At 40.7% G+C, this 19,236-nt stretch overlaps 2 long non-coding RNA genes across 3 annotated transcripts; both read right to left on the reverse strand.

Moving 5' to 3' along the window:
• Positions 1-8,570: 8,570 nt before the first annotated feature.
• On the reverse strand, positions 8,571-12,072 carry LOC138225624 (uncharacterized). Of its 2 annotated transcripts, none has more exons than XR_011184088.1 (6): positions 11,977-12,072; positions 11,834-11,887; positions 11,528-11,745; positions 10,793-11,436; positions 10,194-10,492; positions 8,571-9,402 (listed from the first exon to the last, which is right to left on the reverse strand). It is a non-coding gene; the product is annotated as an uncharacterized lncRNA (long non-coding RNA). The 2 variants fall into 2 exon arrangements; XR_011184089.1 differs by having other exon boundaries at positions 9,925-10,492.
• Positions 12,073-14,130: 2,058 nt separating this feature from the next.
• On the reverse strand, positions 14,131-14,826 carry LOC138225632 (uncharacterized). The gene is made up of 3 exons (XR_011184105.1): positions 14,766-14,826; positions 14,313-14,592; positions 14,131-14,209 (listed from the first exon to the last, which is right to left on the reverse strand). It is a non-coding gene; the product is annotated as an uncharacterized lncRNA (long non-coding RNA).
• Positions 14,827-19,236: the final 4,410 nt, after the last annotated feature.

Here is a 19,236-nt window from a genome sequence, read left to right on the forward strand (position 1 = left end):
CTGCAGGCAAAATGTAAGCTCTAGTAAAATATGATAATTCATTAAACGTGCACAGGATTACCTCAAAGGTTGTCACAGTGTTCTATGTCAGACACCGGGAAGCAATACTTTCGTCATGCACTGAGCAATAGGAACTAAGTATACCAGAGTTAAGGTTTAAAAGTGATTCTGTGGTGCAACATGCCAGGCTTACAGCTAGGCGTTTGATATACTGGGCTCTGAAGGCCTTCAGTGGACATCATACCCTATAGATTCTACAAGCCCCGTAATGCAAGTAATTAATCAATGTCACTCCTTCTACAATGTGATTGCTTCATACCTGTATATGTTGGTTTTTTAAGAGGAAACAGTGCTGTGGCTCTACCCTTTTGATCCTGTGGGTTGCTGTACTTCACATCACTATCTCTGGCCCGTCTGGAGCTAAATCCTGATCCTGATTAATACCCTGGGCAATACAGAATCACTGTAAACACTTCACTGAATACAATTTTCCTGTCGGCCAGACTGCAGATCTGCAGGCAAAACATAAGCTATAGTAAAATACGGTAATTTTTGCAACAAGCACAGGTATGTGTCAAAAGCATAGCACTCTGTCGCAGAGGCCTGTAAGCAATACATTGTTCATTGCATTATGCAATGCTTTTCAGATATGTTAATGAAATCAGATCTTAAGTGTTGTTTATAAAACAAAACTAAATAAAATAAATGCTTTTGTTATTATTTATCATGTATCACAGAACAGAAAAATCACTGTAGCTCAAGCCCACAAAGTGTTCTAATGCAATACATGAACTAAGAAAGATTATCATGGGAATGTCAGTATAGGTTTCCATATAAAAATGTATTCCTTTCATTTCATTTTATTTTTTTTTAAGGAAACTTACATTACTATGAAAAATCTGTTGAACTTGGATAAAAAATCTTGCACTGCTGGATGCAGAAATCTATAACATTAAAATCACCTAAGAGAATTGAAATAAAAACCTGCCCTCAAAGTAAGACATTACCAACAATGACCACAAGGTGGAAATATTGTCCTCCCATGTTAAGAAGGGCAAAGCTGTGTTAAGGTAAAAGAATAGAATAGAAATGCATTGAATTTTAAAAAATACTGTTTTTATTTCTAAATGAAAAAGCAAAACAGTAATGCTGTAGTGCGGGGTCACTGTTGCCTTTGTGCTATTATGTGCTCTACTATGCAAGGGCTGCTTATGTTTTGGCACTATGGAACTCTGAAGCACTCTGGAGTATGCAGTACTGTGTCCTTTGAGACACACCTGTGCATGTTGCACAAATTATCATTGCATTGTGCATTAGGGACTAAATATACTAAAAGTATGATTTTAAAATGTTTTTATTTCACTTATGTTCATGAAATAAATTATTACATGTTTTAAAAAACAAATCTAATTAAAATACATACTTTTGTTTTAATTTATCTTTTACCATAGAACAGGAAAATCTTTGTAGTTCAAGCCCACAAAGTGTCCTAATGATGCAACACGATTATCACGGGAATATCAACATTGTTTTTCTCATAAAAATGCATTCCTTTCATTTCATTTTTTAAATAAACTCACATTATGTATAGTAGTAGCCTTCAATTTTTTAAAAAAAAATCTAGTACTGCTGAATGAACAATTCAAATAAATAAAAGTAAAATCACCAAATAGAGAATTGAAATAAAGGTTTACTCAAAATAAGACATTACTAACAATGACCACAAGGTGGAGATATTGACCTTACAAGTTAGGCAAGGTATAACAGAAAAGGTAAAAAGGAATTGAAATGCATTGAATTTTGAAAAAATACAGTATTATTTTCTAAATGAAAAAGCAAAACAGTTATGCTGTAGTGCAGTTTTGCTGTTACCTTTGTACTATGATATAATCTACCATGCAAGAGCTGCTTATGTTTAGGCAGTATGGAACTCTGAAGCACTCTGGAGTGTGGAACTCTGTTCTGTTGTCTGTGATTAATACCTGGGACAAATACCCACACATGACATAAATATATCAATCACATGGTATTGAGGGCAGAGCCACAGGATCACTGCAAACACCTCACTGAATACACTTTTCCTGCTCATTTGACATGATCCAGAAATTGTCATTACTTAAAAGACCTGTCGGCCAGACTGCAGATCTAGATCCAAAATGTAAGTTCTAGTAAAAATGATAATTTTGGCAGCAAGCACAGGTTTCTGTCAACGGGGACAGCGCACCGTCTCCGAGACCTGTAAGCAGTACTATTCTGCTACATAACTGTACAGTATATGTTGTTTTTTGAAGGAGATGCAGTGTAGTGGCTCTACCTTTGTGATCCTGTGGGTTGCTGTACTTCACAACACTATCTCTGGCCTGTCTGGAGCTAAATCCTGATCCTGATTATTGCCCAGGGCATGTACCAATAAATCATAGGAGCATATATATATATCACTGCGTTGAAGCTGGAGACACAGGACAACTGCTGTTACGTCCCAGTGTGTGGTCCATGTGTGTTTTGTTGCTATCTTCCACACTTCCTGACCTTGATTGTTCTTCCTCCCCCATTGGTCCATCATTACATCATTGTTTCAGTCTGACATCATCTTCAATTAACTCTCAGCCAATCAGAACACAGATAATTCAGTATATTAGGTTTTCAGAACGAAGGGGCCTTTTGTTTGACTTCGGTCCCGCTTGACTTATCTTTGGTATAGCTTCGGCCTTTTGTTTGTGTTTTCCTTATACTTTCGTTTGTTTGTGTTTATCGTTTATTTTGCCATTACTGTAAACTTCCCCGGCTGGCAATCAATTGATCACCCAAGGTTTGTAAATTCAGTTCTGTCTTCCTTATCTTGTTTCTCTTCCTCTGACCCTCTAGAGGACAAAATACAGTTACTTGACAGTGCTCTTTTATCTACCCTCGACACCCACGAATTTTACTTCCTCTAGATAGTCAAGTTTGATCGTCTTCTCAGTGCTCCACCAGGGCCGTGGCCGACCCCGGCGGGGCCGATCCAAGGACCTCACTAAACCATCCAATCGGTAGTAGCGACGGGCAGTGTGTACAAAGGGCAGGGACTTAATCAACGCGAGCTTATGACCCGCGCTTACTGGGAATTCCTCGTTCATGGGAAATAATTGCAATCCCCGATCCCCATCACGCATGGGGTTCAGCGGGTTACCCGCCCCTGTTGGCGAAGGGTAGACACACGCTGATCCATTCCATTTGCTTCTTTAAAAACTCCATCTCCTTCTCTCCCCCTGCCCCCGGTACAATGACCAGCTGCGATCCATGAAGGCAGCCTCTCGCAAACTTGAGCGTAGGTGGCGTCTTTCTGGGCTAAAAGTACATTATCAGGCTTGGAGAGATTACATATCTGAATATAAGGTTACTATAGAGCCTGCTAGATCCACCTACTTTTCTCACATCATTGTAAATCACCAAAACAACCCCAGACTTCTTTTCTCCACCATCAACAGACTGCTCAAGCCAAACTGCCCCACCACATTACCTGCCTCATCACAACTTTGCAACACATTCTTAGATTTCTTTAGTTCTAAGATCGACATCATCCGGCATCACATTCTCTCCACTACGCATATCATTTCCATACCTCCTCCCTCCTCATCCAACTTCTCTGGTTCCCTTCTCTCCAGATTCTCTCTTCTTGACTCAGCATCCCTCAATAAACTAGTTACATGCATGAAACCCACCACATCTATTTTAGATCCCATTCCCACCACTTTATTTCAGTCCTGTTTCTCTTCTCTCTGTCCCATTGTCCTCAATATTATACATGAATCCATGAGCACTGGCATTGTACCAACGGTCCTCAAAACTGCTGCCATTACGCCCGTGCCAAAAAAGCCTAACATGGCTCTCGACAATCTTAACAATTTTAACCCCATCTCCAACTTACCCTTCCTTGCTAAAATTCTAGAACGTGCTGTCACACTTCAGTTACATAACCACCTGATGACAAACAACCTTTTCGAATCCCTCCAATCTGGCTTCCATCAACTTCACAGCCCAGAAACTGCCCTGGTCAAAGTCACCAACGATCTTCTAATAGCTTCTTATTCTGGTTCTCTTTCTATACTCATCCTTCTTGATCTCAGTGCTGCTTTTGACACGGTTGACCATAACATCTTACTTTCTCGTCTTGAGACTGTGTTTGGAGTTTCTGACATTGCTCTCAAATGGTTCAAATCTTGCCCCACTGATCGCTGTCACTTTGTCTCTCTTAATGAGTACAGGTCGAAATTGGTCTTGTTAAGTCTGGTGTTCCTCAGGGCTCAATACTGGGCCCCTTGCTCTTCAGCATTTACATGTTCCCACTTGGTCAGCTTTTAAGATCACATACCAAACCTGACACTGATGTGGCTGTCTCTATCCTATCTAATTGCATCTCTGACATAAAAATTTGGATGACTCAAAACTTCCTTCATCTTAACTGTGACAAGACTGAAGTCATGCTTATTGGCACTCCCCATCAACTTCGTAAAGCCAGTCCTGTAACCCTATCTGTAGATGGCTCTGTACTCTGTAGCTTCAATCAAAGTTAAAAAACCTTGGGGTTATATTCGATTCTGGCTTAACACTCGACCCACATGTGCAGCATACTGTCAAAACATCGCTAACAAACAAAATATCGCTAGACTACACCCTATGCTCTCATTAACTGTGGCTGAAAAGCTGATCAACACATATGTATTCTCTCGAATTGACTACTGTAATGCTCTACTTGCTGGGGTATCTAAATAGACTCTGAACAAACTGCAGTATGTCCAAAATTCAGCAGCCAGAATCCTGACCAGGACTAGTGCAAGTGTTCACATTACTCCTATCCTGGAGTACTTGCACTGGCTTCCGGTCAAATTCCGTTTAGACTTTAAAATCCTCATGCTCATCTATAAGGCTCTGCATGGCTTGGCACCTCAGTACCTGTCTGAACTATTATCACCCTACTCCCCACCTCGCAACCTTCACTCTTTTAAGTCTGCTCTCCTTACTGTCCCCCAAGCCCGTCTACACTGTGTGGGTGACATGGCCTTTTCCTGCCATGCCCCAAGCTCTGGAACTCTCTCCCCAAGGATATCAGAGAGTCACCTTCTCTAAACTCCTTCAAATCCCTCTTCTTCAGAAAAGCCTTTACTCTGTATATTGTAATTGTGTTTTATATTGTGTATTCTTTTTATTTATTGTTGTTGTCATCCTGTAAAGTGCTTTGAGAAGCCACCTTTAAAGCCGCTATATAAAATAAAGTTTATTATTATTATTATTATTATTATTATTATTTCCTTGCCATCAACCTCTATGTTCTTTTGTACCCTGTTCCTGTTGTCTACTCTCATTTACCCTTATTTGTACTTTGTGTATAGAGTTAGTTTACGTTGTCAGGTACATTCTGCACACATAGTTGATTTTTGTAATAGTAACACTAGTTTAGGACGGGTGAATGCCATTTTCTTGTATGGTTTTGGGAGGTCAGTGAAGGTTAGCTAGGCTGTTTGAAGATGCCGAAGACCGTGTGTTTTGGGTTTTCTTTTGTAGTAAGGTTAGCTTTCCCAAACCTTCTTAGCCAGTTCCATTTTATTTGTTGTTTTCTTTTCTTTGGCACTACTATAGTTCCCTTACCCTGTGTGTTATTGTGTCTTATCACATACCAGTAACTTATTCACTTAAAATAATCACTTTTTGCACCAACCCTTGTTGTCACGCTTCCTAAGTCCCTCACCAGAACCCACCTGTATCCAAAAATTATCCTAAATGTTACACCCCTTTACCCCTAGATACTTGGGGTCATAACATTTTTCGGGGCTCATCCGGGAGATCAAATCCCAGTGTTAAGGATTTCTTTTTTGGTTGCAGAATTTTGGTGTTTGTACTTTTGTGCATTTTGGGACTGGTTAGCGTTATCGGGTATTTGTTTAGGAATAAGGACTGCTATAGGATTCTGATTTGTGGATTGTGTTTTTGGCAAGGTAGTTATGGCCACTTTCGATTTGCAAACGTTTGTGGAGGAGCCTTCCTTTGAGCAGCTGGAGAGGTGTAGGAAGGACGAATTGCTCCAAATTGCTGATCACTTCCAGATTCAGGTATCGACGCAAGCTCTTAAAAGGAACATCAAGAGAGCTGTGATTGATAAATTGGTGGAATTAGAAGTCTTTGCACTAGCGAGCAACGACGCCAGTCCTCCTCGGGCTGGTGCTAAATCTGCTATGGCTAGCGAAGAACACATTGAGGTGCAGGTGGTGGCTAAAGACTTAACGGAGGCAGACGTCAAGGCCACATTACCTCCCTTTGAACCGTTCTCTCCGGTCTCCACTGGGTCAAAAAATGAGATTCGCCTGAAAGTTCATCTGGCCTGCTTGCAAATAGAGGCGCAGGAAAAAGCCCAGGCACGCCAGGTAGAATTTGAGTTGAGCCTTTGTAGCGGACGGCTTCCTCTGCATTGTGTCAAATGAACACCCAGGGACACCAGGTAGAGGTCTGCGATTTTATTTCCTGATAGAACATAAAACGTGGGTGTTACGCTAAATGTCTCTCTCTCTCCCGATTGGCATCCACAATGCATCTGAGACTCTCCTTATTATATCATATTATATAAAATAACAGAATAATAATAATATCTAGAATGATATATAAGATCTAACAATATAAAGAATGATATATAAAAATAATAGATTACATATATAAATGTAATTATATAATATAATATATAATTAACACAATACCCACCATCTATGTACATTCAGATGACTACACATATATCATATTAATATCAAATCAATTACAATGATTGTTATACACCCATAATTAGCCCCTTTCTTTTCCCATGTTTTATCTATCATCACATTATATGTACTCTCCATGATATAAGACACACCTAACATATTAAATAAGAAAGAAAAAAATTATAACAAAATGGACGACATACCTTATAGAACATAAAACACATGGGCGTTACACACGCTAAATGTCTCTCTCTCCTGCTTAGCAAAATATAACATGGGGTTAAACACCATATAATGCATTAAACATTACCTTTATGAACTACCGTGATTAATTGGGCACACAACTGTAATATTCACAGAAATAAGATATATAATATCACCACATGATATGTAATAAAAAGAAATTAAAAAAATAACGCTTGCATGCTAACTTGCATGACCACGTGTCGCTAGCACCACACTACACTCCATTACGGTACGTTAGCATATCGCAACAGGCCCTCCAGATCAGACATCCTAACTTTCTAATTAATCAAATAAACATTACGTGCAACCCAATAATGCTGCACAGTCTTCGTCACATGGTCACCAATATATTACGCCACACTAGTAATCATTTAAAACAGAAAATAAATTGAAGAAGGCTCCACAGCCGAAACGTTCTGACCAATATGTTAGAATATTGACCAAACGGATGGCATATTTTCATTAATATCTCCGAAACAGTGCAAACTATATAGCTTAAAACCCAATGCAAGTGAAAGCAGAGACCCAGAGTTTTCATTTAATGTCCATTAACCCCAGGTTTAAACGCAGCATCATGTCTGCCATCAAATGAAAGTGTGTTTAATATTGAGGAATAATGGCCAAACAGATGGGATATTTTCATTATGTTCTCCGAAACGATGCATACTACAAGCTCAAAATCCAATACATGTGAAAGCAGAGACCCATAGCTTTCATTTAATACCCATTAACCCCGGTTTTAAACGCAGCATCATGTCTGCCATCATAAGAATATACGTCCAATATTTTAGAATATTGACCAAACCGATGGCATATTTTCATTAATATCTCCGAAACGGTGCATACTACAAGCTTAAAACACAATGCATGTGAAAGCAGAGACCCAGAGCTTTCATTTAATGTCCATTAACAATGGTTTTAAACGCAGCATCAGTTATGATTGGGATTCTAAGTTTAAAAACCACTTATTCTTAATTCAAGAAGTTGGAATCCAACCGCACAGGGCCGCGTAACTAGTTAGCATGCCGGAGTCTTGTTCGTTATCAGAATTAACCAGACAAATCGCTCCACCAACTAAGAACGGCCACGCACCACCACCCACAGAATCGAGAAAGAGCTATCAATCTGTCAATCCTTTCCGTGTCCGGGCCGGGTGAGGTTTCCCGTGTTGAGTCAAATTAAGCCGCAGGCTCCACTCCTGGTGGTGCCCTTCCGTCAATTCCTTTAAGTTTCAGCTTTGCAACCATACTCCCCCCGGAACCCAAAGACTTTGGTTTCCCGGATGCTGCCCAGCGGGTCATGGGAACAACGCCGCCGGATCGCGAGTCGGCATCGTTTATGGTCGGAACTACAACGGTATCTGATCGTCTTCGAACCTCCGACTTTCGTTCTTGATTAATGAAAACATTCTTGGCAAATGCTTTCACTTTCGTCTGTCTTGCGCCAGCCCAAGAATTTCACCTCTAGCGGCGCAATACGAATGCCCCCGGCCATCCCTCTTAATTGTGGCACCAGTTCCGGAAACCCACAAAATAGAACCGGAGTCCTATTCCATTATTCCTAGCTAAAACACTTATCCATACTTGGTTGAATTTCACATACTTTTCACTTTGAAAGTCAGCTGTGAAATCATTAAGAAATTAATGATACAACTGATTTTTCTCTTCACTAAACTTACCAAATTCTCAGAGTAGAGTTATCTGTGAATTCCTTTGACCTGCTGTGGTCTGCACAATCGGTAAGAATCACAGAACAATGAGGGGCCAATTTTAATACATTGCAATCTTACAGTTTGTTTCATACATTTTTTAGTTATGAGATCAAAATTAAAAAATATTTTAATCCCAAAACAAGAAGCAGTCATTGTTCATGATGGTCACAATTAGAAGTTGTATTGAAATTATATAGAAAATCTAAAAGTTTGAAAAAGCTAATTGCGCAATAATTTTTATTATTTTTTTATAAATTATGGCAATAAAATATGACAGCATTCACAACTAGTATGGTTAAACTCGATTGATTTTTATATAACATATTTCATAACAAGGTTGACCTGAGACACTTAACATAGCTGGGTGATGATACATGATGTTACAATATAGAAAGAGTAAAAGCCAGAAGATAACTGAGGAGAGGAACCAAAAACTCCTTAGTAAGTAGAGAAAAAAAACCTCTAGGGGTCCAAGATCAACTGACTGCCCAACCCCTCTGGGTATGCTAACATTATACAATTAGAAAAATAGTTTGGAGGCAAAAGACAAAACTCTCGCACAGTCCTATTTTCAGTTTTTCTGCATTATTGATTTCTTCTTCAAAGGTGTTAGGCATGTGAAAATTTGTGATTTTGTCCTGAGCAGCACTGTCATCCTGGTCATCACACCTCTTCATGTACATCCTTGCATCTTTTCTGGTAGTGAATGGCAGGTGACAGCTACAAAAAATAACATATGCATAATCATTATGATTGTGTTGAAAACAAAATTAAAAAATAAAAGCCTAAGCAACTCTGTGCATTAAAATTTCTAATATTCACAATTGTGAATCATTAAAAAACAAATGCAGTAGAATTAGGCTGTGAAACTGATCAAATGCCATAAGCCCTATTCAAATTCGTGACTGATTTTCCAGGATGGAGACAATTTTATTTTGTTTAAGAAACTGATCTCTGTCGTAAATAGAAATCCCAGCTCAGTGATAGAAACTAGCCATGTTAGCAGATTATTACTTTACAGTTTAAAAAGTAATTAATTAATGTGGTCACAAATAATATCTTGGCTTTCAGACCATAATATGCTTTTAACAGTTTACTGAAAAAATGTTCCCAGCAGTTTAGCTCCAAAATGAAAATGAAATGGTTTCATTTTGTGTTATGTCAAGGGTGTCCACTGTATAGAAATTCAATTTTAAAACATTGTTGAAATGACAAACCACTGGAAATACTGGTTTATCTAACCTCTAACTCATTAACAATGTTCATTGCTGTTGTCCTTAAACTTTTCAGAAATTTTAATTAAGAAAATAAAGCAATTGTTCCCTAGACTAATCTTTTGTGTTCTGTTCGCTGTGAATCAGAAAGGTGCTGTTCTTGAAGTCCAGTCAGTCTCTGTTATCTTTCTTCCCAAGAGGAATGCCATCAAACTTCTTTTTCTTCTGCTTGTCTAAGGATGAACTGAAATGAAGCAATTAGTATTTCAGTGGCAGAAAATAATCTGTCATATATACCTCTCCAGTGCTTTCGATGCACAAATGGTGTCCTGCCGAAAAATTCTTCTGTTTGGTAATGTTGGGCAGTTTCAAAAGAAGCTTATCGATATGATTATCAAAAATCTATTCTGTAGATAATGAAAGAAAATAACTAAAAAATCAGAGTAAGAATTATTATCCAGACTTATCTTTCTGTTCTCTTTCAATAAGAACGGTGTTATTAATGAAGTCCAGTCGGTCTCATTCCATCTCTCTTCCCAAGAGGCTGCCCGTCTAATGCTGCTGAAAACTCCATTGTCCATTCTGGGAATGCTGTGCTGTTCAGATAGTGTCAACAAATTTCAAAAATAGCTCACATCTTTAAATCTTTTTATGTTTTGTTTACAGCATGTGGCATTTTTTTGCAGTAACAATTGAGTGGGGTATTTAATTTGGCTCTATGCTCTTCTGAAAATCATTTGTTGGGCATCGCATACCCCCCCCCAATATACTTGCTATACTTGCTGATGAGAATGAGAAATGCCATATTCTAGATAATAAAATAAACAGAATTCTAACCATAATTTCAAGCTACAAGAAAATACATATCTGCAAAACCTGTGCTTTCATATACCTACTTAGTATTGTTTTAAATGCTTAGTGATCCAACAACTCCAGAGCCTGTTCTTCTCCTTGAAATGATTTCCTTGAAACACTGAAATCAAAGAGGAGCTCTTCTCTTTCAGCAATATCCCTATTTGCCAAAAACAGAATTGTCAGGATGGGCTGTTCGTTGATTATGAATGTCTCTAATACAGGTCTGATGTTGTCCCTTTTCTTAGAGAAATGTATCTGCATTCCGATCGTCTCCTTATCTTGATGACAGGTGCAGTGTTCACCACAAGCATCAATGCACATTTTTTGTACAGGTCCATCAAAAAAGATAAATATTTCATTTCTCCTTCTGGCATCTGTTCCATTAGGGCTTCTGCAGCTGTCTTTGTGATGACCTCACCATGAAAATCACACACAACCTCTCCCTTCTGGAAACGCCTGGAAGTCAAGACCTTCTTCCCTTTCACAGGATCGACAACGATGTGCAGGCCTTTCCAGCTTTGACGCTTTACCAACTTTTTAAATTCATTATCATTTGGTGGCAGTTCCAAGTTTGTCTTCCACTTCTCAAGAACGTCAGATGCTGTTGATGCATTGGCTGACCATCCCATCTTTTGAATATAGCAGGTTACCTGTCTTTCTGTTGGTAACTGTCTAGCGTAATGGTCTGGAAAGAAAATGACAATATACATTCTCAGAATATATTCTAAACTTACATTAAGTGTTTGTTGGTGAAAATAATTGATTTGTACATTTACCAGTAATATGCTGCTGTCTCATCTTCCTCTGCTCTGTTCTCCACCTGTCATAACAGTGACGGTCATGACTTCCAGTCAGGCTAACACGCTTCTTCTTTTTGGGAAGCTGTCCATCTAATGTCACCGGAAACACCTGTATCAGTTGTTGGAAGGCTGTAGAATAATCCAACTTCGTAGAAGTAAATCCTGCAGCTGCCATAGTGGATCTTGACCTTGATCTGTTGTAAGTATTTAAATAAAATATCACAGGTCTTTGTAACACAATGTAAAAAATGAATGAAAAGGGAATATTAGATTCCAACTTACTCCACAAGTGGTGTGCGTTGTTCAGAGTCTGATGTTTTCTCCCCTGAGCTTGACCTGAAGTTAAAAAAATAAGTAATTGTGTAATTGTAGTTTTGTGAGATACTGATTTTGTTTACTCATTTTGAGATCACAGTGACACTTACTGCGATCCTTCTTCTGCAAAGCCTTCAATCACTTCGATTGCTGAGCAGATGTTGGCATGTGTCAGCATTCTATAAGGTTTCTCTGCCGTAGAATTGGAATGTACTAAATTATCTGCAACAATGCTCTTCTGTGCATCTGTTACATTTATTGCGGCCGTCTCAAATGCCCTCCTGGCAACCTGGCTAGTAATGAATGGCAAGCAGTACCTACAAAATAAACAAGCAAGCATATGTGATCATTTCCAACTCACCAAAAAAAAAAAAAGATGCTGATGGACAAAAGAAATACAACATTTTCCGGAATAATAATACTATACCTTAGTTGCTATAGTTATAGCTTATGTACTTTCACAAAATGTTGTCAATTTGTCTGACCAGCAATAAAGCTAGTACAGTGAGGCATTGCAACTTGGCAATCATGCAAAAGCTCATTAGGTGCACTACAATGAGGTCCAGGTGAAACATTGTCAGAACCAGGTCACCTTTTAAAAAGACTTTAATTTAAAGCTTAGGTCACTGCTAGGAAAAGGCCACACCTAGTCAGTTGTCTGTGCATTCCATAATGCCTTGAATGTCACCAGAAAAAAGGAAGGGAGCCATTGGCATGCTGCAGGCTGGGGGTAGAGTGTGGAGGTGTTGCATTTATTTTTCCATCAGTTTATATTAATTATATATATTTAATATATAATCTAATATTATTATAATATATAATATTATAATAATATTATTCTGCTTACTTCTTATGCAGTCTTCTCAAGTCGTTGGTAGGATTGTAAATAGGATCTCCAGCAGATGAAATGAAAAACTTCTCTTCCTCCTGTCCACAGCTGCTGTCCTTGGCAGTAGAGTGCAGTTGTGTGAAGTACACATGAAACATCTGATGGAAAACAAAATGCAATTATGGTACATTCCAAATATTCTTAGATATTGCAAATGATGGTAGCTATACAGGGAGAGGTCTTTTTTTCTATATTAACATGTATTTTAATTGGCTTCTATGAAAATTGCCTGTGGTTTAAGTGTGTGTGTCTTGTGACGGACTGGTGTCACATTATGTGTGTTACTCTGCTTTGCACCCACCGCTTGACAGGAAGGTTCCAGTTCTACCACAACCCTTAAGGGGTATTTCAGTGTAGCCATCAACTTACATGTTCCTCTTCTTCATTCAATGCAAAGGACGCCAATTGCTGTGATGCAGTTTTGTGCTCTTTCACACCAATTATGACCATTTTTTGTCCACTTGGTGAAACAACAGTCTTTCTTTGCATCCATTCCTCAACCTGTAATAGCAAGAAAATAAAATAAATATGCCAACCTGTAAGACGATCGCAAACCCCTACTCTTAAAGGCGCTCCAGCCCTTCCTCATTTGCCTCATTCACCGCATCTGTTCCTTGTTCCTACCCTGTTTCAGTTCACCTCTAAAAGGCAGGCGCTCACTTCACTGGAGGCTCTGCACCTGATCTCCGCATCGTGCGAGCCCGGGTCCTGGTTGTGCCTGGCTCCGTTGTGTTTTTAGCTTCCTGCCCCTGTTCCTGTTCCCCCCGCCGGTCCCGACCCGGCACCTGTTTTTAATCCCTGGTTTTTGGATAGATTACATGGACATGGACCTTTGCTTTTTTTGTTGGATTCTCCCTTGGACTTATTCTTTGGATTGTTTGCCTCGGCCACACTTCCCCGGATCACCAGCACTGCATGGACACGCCCCCCTGTTTTCATCCCCCATTTCCTGCATGACTTTTTCCCCAGTGTTTCCTCACAATGATGTTTATGGCTGACATCATTTCACATGGGTGAAAGTTAAGGAATAAAAACATGTACAATGGAGATACCACTGCTTAATTTTAAATGCCTTTAAAAAATAAATACCTCCTGAGAACAATTTGCCACTCCCAGATCCTTGGTAAGGTACTGTTTGAATCCAGCCAGGAGGAGCATCCAGGGAGTGCTTTCTATAGAGTCCAGCTTAGGCCACTCTCTTCAGGAGAGCCTGCTGATACTTTTTAACTACTGGGGGTCTGTAAGAATATAAAACACCGGTTTAAACATTTAATACCTATAAGACAAATTAGAATTTTAGTAAAAAATAGATACATCGGAAAAATAAAAAGTCTTACTGCTGATAGAGTTCTTTGGAGCTCACATCTTCCCCTTTCTTATCCGCTTCTGCTTCAATTTCTGGAGCAGCCTCTGGCATCTCTTCCTCCTGGACAGCGGCCTCTTGCTCAGGGCCGCTGGAATACAGGTAGATTCTTTTCAACATGCTTTTACATAATATGTTGTAACAATGATTTCAAAAAGAAACTACAGAAGCCTTACAAATTAAAAATATCTCACCGTGCCAATGTGTCTTCAGGCTTCCCACGTACAAAAAGGCCCAAGGACTCCAGCAGTCTTACAACCACTGTCCCGTTTGCCTCACCAGACACGATCTCTATTCTGTTGTAATCCACGATGGCCCTGTTCTTCAGGTGATTTATCTTTCCTCGCCTGTTGAGAGGCCATCCTGATCTCCTCTGCCGTGGCGTGCTTCGTACACGCCCTCTTCAAGTGAGCAGGAAGCTGATCAAAAGTATTCAGGCACATCTTACACACCAGGGGAATCCTTGCGGGTTTCCTTTGAAAATAAATAATATAATTTGTGTATAGAAACAAGCTAAGACTGATTTCTTAAATTATCCTTAATTTTCTCTCTCATAGTTTGAGCATAATGATTTTATTGTATTTATATCAGAATTGCTCATTGCTACAAATGAAATAATGGCTTAATATAAAAAAGTGAACTCTTACTTGGTCTCAGTCACAAACTTTCCAATAGGAGCCATTGTGGAGTTCAAAAACTGCTGGTCCTAGAAGTGGGGAAGGAATTTTATAAGATAAATTGAATTACAACAGAAGGACTGGCTGAGGGAACACTGGAATATATACAAATTCCAACTAGTGAGGAGTCCATATAGACAATGCTACCTTTCATATTCAGTATAAGATGGAGAGATTAAATTGGCCCTGAAAATTCACTGCAATGAGAAACTGCTCCTGCCACTGTATATGAACAAACATACATGCTCATCTATATTCATTTGCAGTTACATTATTGCAATGAATCTGTATCCAAAAAAGGATGTGCTCCATCTCGTCAGTAGATTGGATTCCAAAACTGATTTGAGTCAATATACATTACCTTAGAAGATAAGGTACAGTCTACTGTAGGGAAACATTAACTTAGAAAGCATTGGCCTTCCCCGGGGGGCAGGTAGGTGCAAAAGATAAACCTTTATCCTATCTTTATCTTAAGATAAGTGGCCAAGCAGTATTTTTCCAAGTTTCACCAAGCTCATCATGTTGCCATAGTAGACAAAGTTCTATAAAATGTTAAATAAACAGCATCTTGGTCTTTCAATACTGTACAAGGTAAATTCAACTGTCCCTGGTAATGCAATGTAATGAGAAGCATCCCAGAAACTTTATCTCTAGAAACATTAGCTGTTTTATATTATCATGTAATTTAGTGTGATGTTGTCAGAATTCAAGGACATTATCACACACAGAAATTGGTTCAGTTGAATCTAAAAAACTGTTACGGATTCGGCCAGTGAAACCGAAACCAAGTAGTGAACCCACTTGTGGGAGCCGACAGAGACGAGTTGTGATCCAAATACCGTAGCCAAAGGAGAGAGCCGAGAGTCCAGGGGAAGCCAGTGATCCAAACCGAGAGAGAGTAGCCAAAGCCAGACCGTAATCCAAAACCGTAGACGAAGGAGAGAGCCGAGAGTCCAGGGGAAGCCAGAGAACCAAACTAGGAGAAAGCAACTGAAGCCGAGCCGTAATCCAATAGACATAGTAAAAGGGGAAAAACCAAAGTCGGAACCAGAACAGTACGAGGAGGTTGAAGGCGTAGCGCAACTAAGAAGCTCGAAAGGGAAACCAATACTGAGCGAGGAGGTAGGGAAAGACTAATGCTTAAATACCAGATGAGACGGAGGTGTGGTGGTGAAAGCGTACAGTGATAGGTGGACTGATGAACTAAGGCTACGCCTTCTTCTGCCTCTTTCGTTGCCGAGAGGCAGGGATCGTAACATTACCCCCCTCTCTATGGGCGGCTCCCGACGCCCTAGCTGGACGATTAGGGAAACTCTGATGGAAATCCCGGATCAGGTTTGAATCCAGTATATCTCTTTCCGCTACCCACGACCGCTCCTCTGGACCGTAGCCTTCCCAATCCACTAGGTATTGCAGGGATCCACGAGACCATCGGGAATCTAAAATCTTATTTACGGTGTAGGCAGGAAGTCCATCAATTACTCGAGGTGGTGGGGGTTTTTGTTGCGGTTTAGACAGAGTGGATCTGCGAAAGGGCTTAAGGAGGGAAACATGGAACATAGGGTGAATCCTGAGGGTAGGAGGCAAGGCCAGTCGATAAGTTACAGGGGTAACCTGGGTGAGGACACTAAAAGGACCGATGAACCTGGGAGCAAGCTTGCTAGAAGGTTGCTTTAGAGGAAGGTTGTGGGTAGACAACCAGACAAATTGTCCACGTCGAATCTGGGTACAGTTCGACGGTGCCGATCCGCCGCGGTCTTCTGCCGAGCTGCAGTGTGAAGAAGGGCGGCTTTAGCCTTCTTCCAGAAGTCCTGCAGGTTAGTGATATACTCTTGAACAGAAGGAACTTCTGTGTCCGGCGGGGAGTCCGGGAAGAGAGGGGGCTGATAACCTAAGTCACACTTGAATGGTGACATGCCGGTCGATGAAGTATACAAAGAATTATGAGCATATTCTGCCCATGGAAGCAATGATACCCAGTTATCTTGGGTAGATGAGATATATGCCCGTAAATAGGTTAGAAGTTCTTGATTCATACGTTCAGTTTGACCATTGGCCTGCGGGTGGTAAGCTGAAGTAAGCAAAACTGAGGCTCCCAGTGATTTACAGAAGGCCTTCCAAAATCGTGAAATAAACTGGGGGCCCCTATCGGAAACAATGTCTTTAGGGATGCCATGAAGACGGAAGATATGCAGTACGAACAAGTCTGCTAGTTCCCTAGCTGAGGGCAATGAAGGTAGGGGAATAAAATGGACGGATTTCGAGAAACAATCTACTACAACCATGACTGTCGTGTATCCTTGGCTTGGTGGAAGGTCAGTAATGAAGTCAACTGAGAGGTGGGTCCAAGGACGGTCGGGGATAGGTAAGGGTTGAAGAGGGCCTGCCGCCCTCATCCGAGAAGACTTGATTCGGGAACATATTGAGCAGGCTTGGACATACTCCTTGACATCTTTAACCATGGTTGGCCACCAGAAATCTCTAGAGATGAAATCCAGGGTACATCGGAACCCAGGGTGTCCGGCGAAGCGGGAGTCATGTCCCCATTGCAAGACAGAAGATCTGACTGGGGTCGAGACAAATAACGTCCTGAGGGCACTGTGGAGGTACTGTTTGTCCAGCCAAGGCGCGTCTAACTATGACTTCTATGTCCCATCTGACAGCTGCCAGGAATCTACCAGAAGGGATGATGGGTTCCGGAAGCAGTTCAGCCTCAGGGGGGTCGTGGATCCGTGAGAGAGCGTCAGCTTTGATGTTCTTAGAGCCTGGAGTGTAGGTGATAAGGAAATTAAATCTGTTGAAAAAGAGGGACCATCTGGCCTGGCGAGGACATAGACGTTTGGCCGATTGTAAATACTCCAGGTTTTTGTGATCAGTGTATATCAAAAATGGATGATGAGCTCCCTCCAGTAAGTGCCTCCATTCCTCCAATGCTAACTTAATAGCCAGAAGCTCACGGTTACCAACATCATAGTTCATCTGTGCAGGAGATAACTTCTTAGAAAAGAAGGCGCAGGGGTGAAGAATCTGTTTTTCTCCATGACGTTGAGAGAGAACAGCGCCCACACCATGGCCAGAAGCATCCACCTCAACAACAAAAGGCAAAGAAGGATCAGGGTGTTTCAGGATGGGGGCAGTGGTGAAAAGGTGTTTCAGGTGCTGAAATGCCTCTTCTGCTTGAGGGGTCAATTTACCTTGTCTGGGTCCTTTGCGGGTTAAACAGGTTATGGGAGCAACCACCCAGCTGAAGTTTCGAATAAACTTTCTATAGAAGTTGGCGAAGCCAAGAAACCGTTGTATGTGTTTAAGGTTCTTGGGTGTGGGCTAATCAGTAATTGCAGAGACTTTACTTGAGTCCATTTCCACCCCTTCTGGAGAGATGATGTAACCTAAAAAGTGAATCCTAGAAGCATTAAAAGTGCACTTCTCCAGTTTAACATAAAGTTTATTCTTTATGAGTCGGGAGAGTACTTCTCTGACATGGAGAACATGATCCTGGAAGGTATTAGAGAAAATTAGAATGTCATCAAGGTATACTAAGACAAACCTTTGTATCATGTCACGAAAAATATCGTTAATAAAGGTTTGAAACACTGCCGGGACATTTACCAAACCAGAAGGCATGACCAAATACTCGTAATGTCCATGGGTTGTCATAAATGCCGTCTTCCACTTGTCCCCTTCCCGAATACAGATTAAATTATAGGCCCCCCGTAGATCCAGTTTAGTGAAGATCTTGGCCCCATGCACGGACTCAAGTGCTGCCGGGATTAGGGGCAAAGGGTACCGGTTTTTAATAGTGATCTCATTAAGGCCACGATAATCAATACAGGGACGGAGCCCACCATCCTTCTTTTCCACAAAAAAGAAACTGGCACAAGCAGGTGAAGTAGATGGGTGTATAATTCCAGCCTTTAAAGAATCTTGTATATATACTTTCAGGGCTTCGGATTCCGTATTGGAGAGCGGAAATATACGACCCTTAGGAGGAATAGATCCTGGCAAAAGGTCTATGGCACAGTCATAGGGTCGATGGGGTGGGAGAGCCAAGGCCTCTTGCTCATTAAAGGCTTCCTGTAGATCAGAATATTGGGGAGGTATCGTAGGAACGCCAGAAGGGGGCGTTTCCATGAGTGCAACTCTTACAGGCAGATGACAGCAACTACCAATACATTGGGGTCCCCAAGTTAAAATTTTTCTACGGGACCATGAAATAGTAGGGTCATGCTGTTGGAGCCAGGGAAAGCCTAGTACAAGAGGATGTGATGGGGTCTTGAGGAGATAAAACCAGATATCTTCTACATGTGTGACGCCAATTTGCAATCTTATTAGGTCAGTTTGCCATCTTATAAGTCCTGGAGACACTGGGGAACCATCAATAGATTGTACACTGTCGTGGAAATTTAACTATCAAGGAAGCCACGAGAGAGAGTTCCCACCT

Source organism: Lepisosteus oculatus, assembly GCF_040954835.1.
Source record: "Lepisosteus oculatus isolate fLepOcu1 chromosome 22 unlocalized genomic scaffold, fLepOcu1.hap2 SUPER_22_unloc_1, whole genome shotgun sequence".
NCBI classification, from domain to species: Eukaryota; Metazoa; Chordata; class Actinopteri; order Semionotiformes; family Lepisosteidae; genus Lepisosteus; species Lepisosteus oculatus.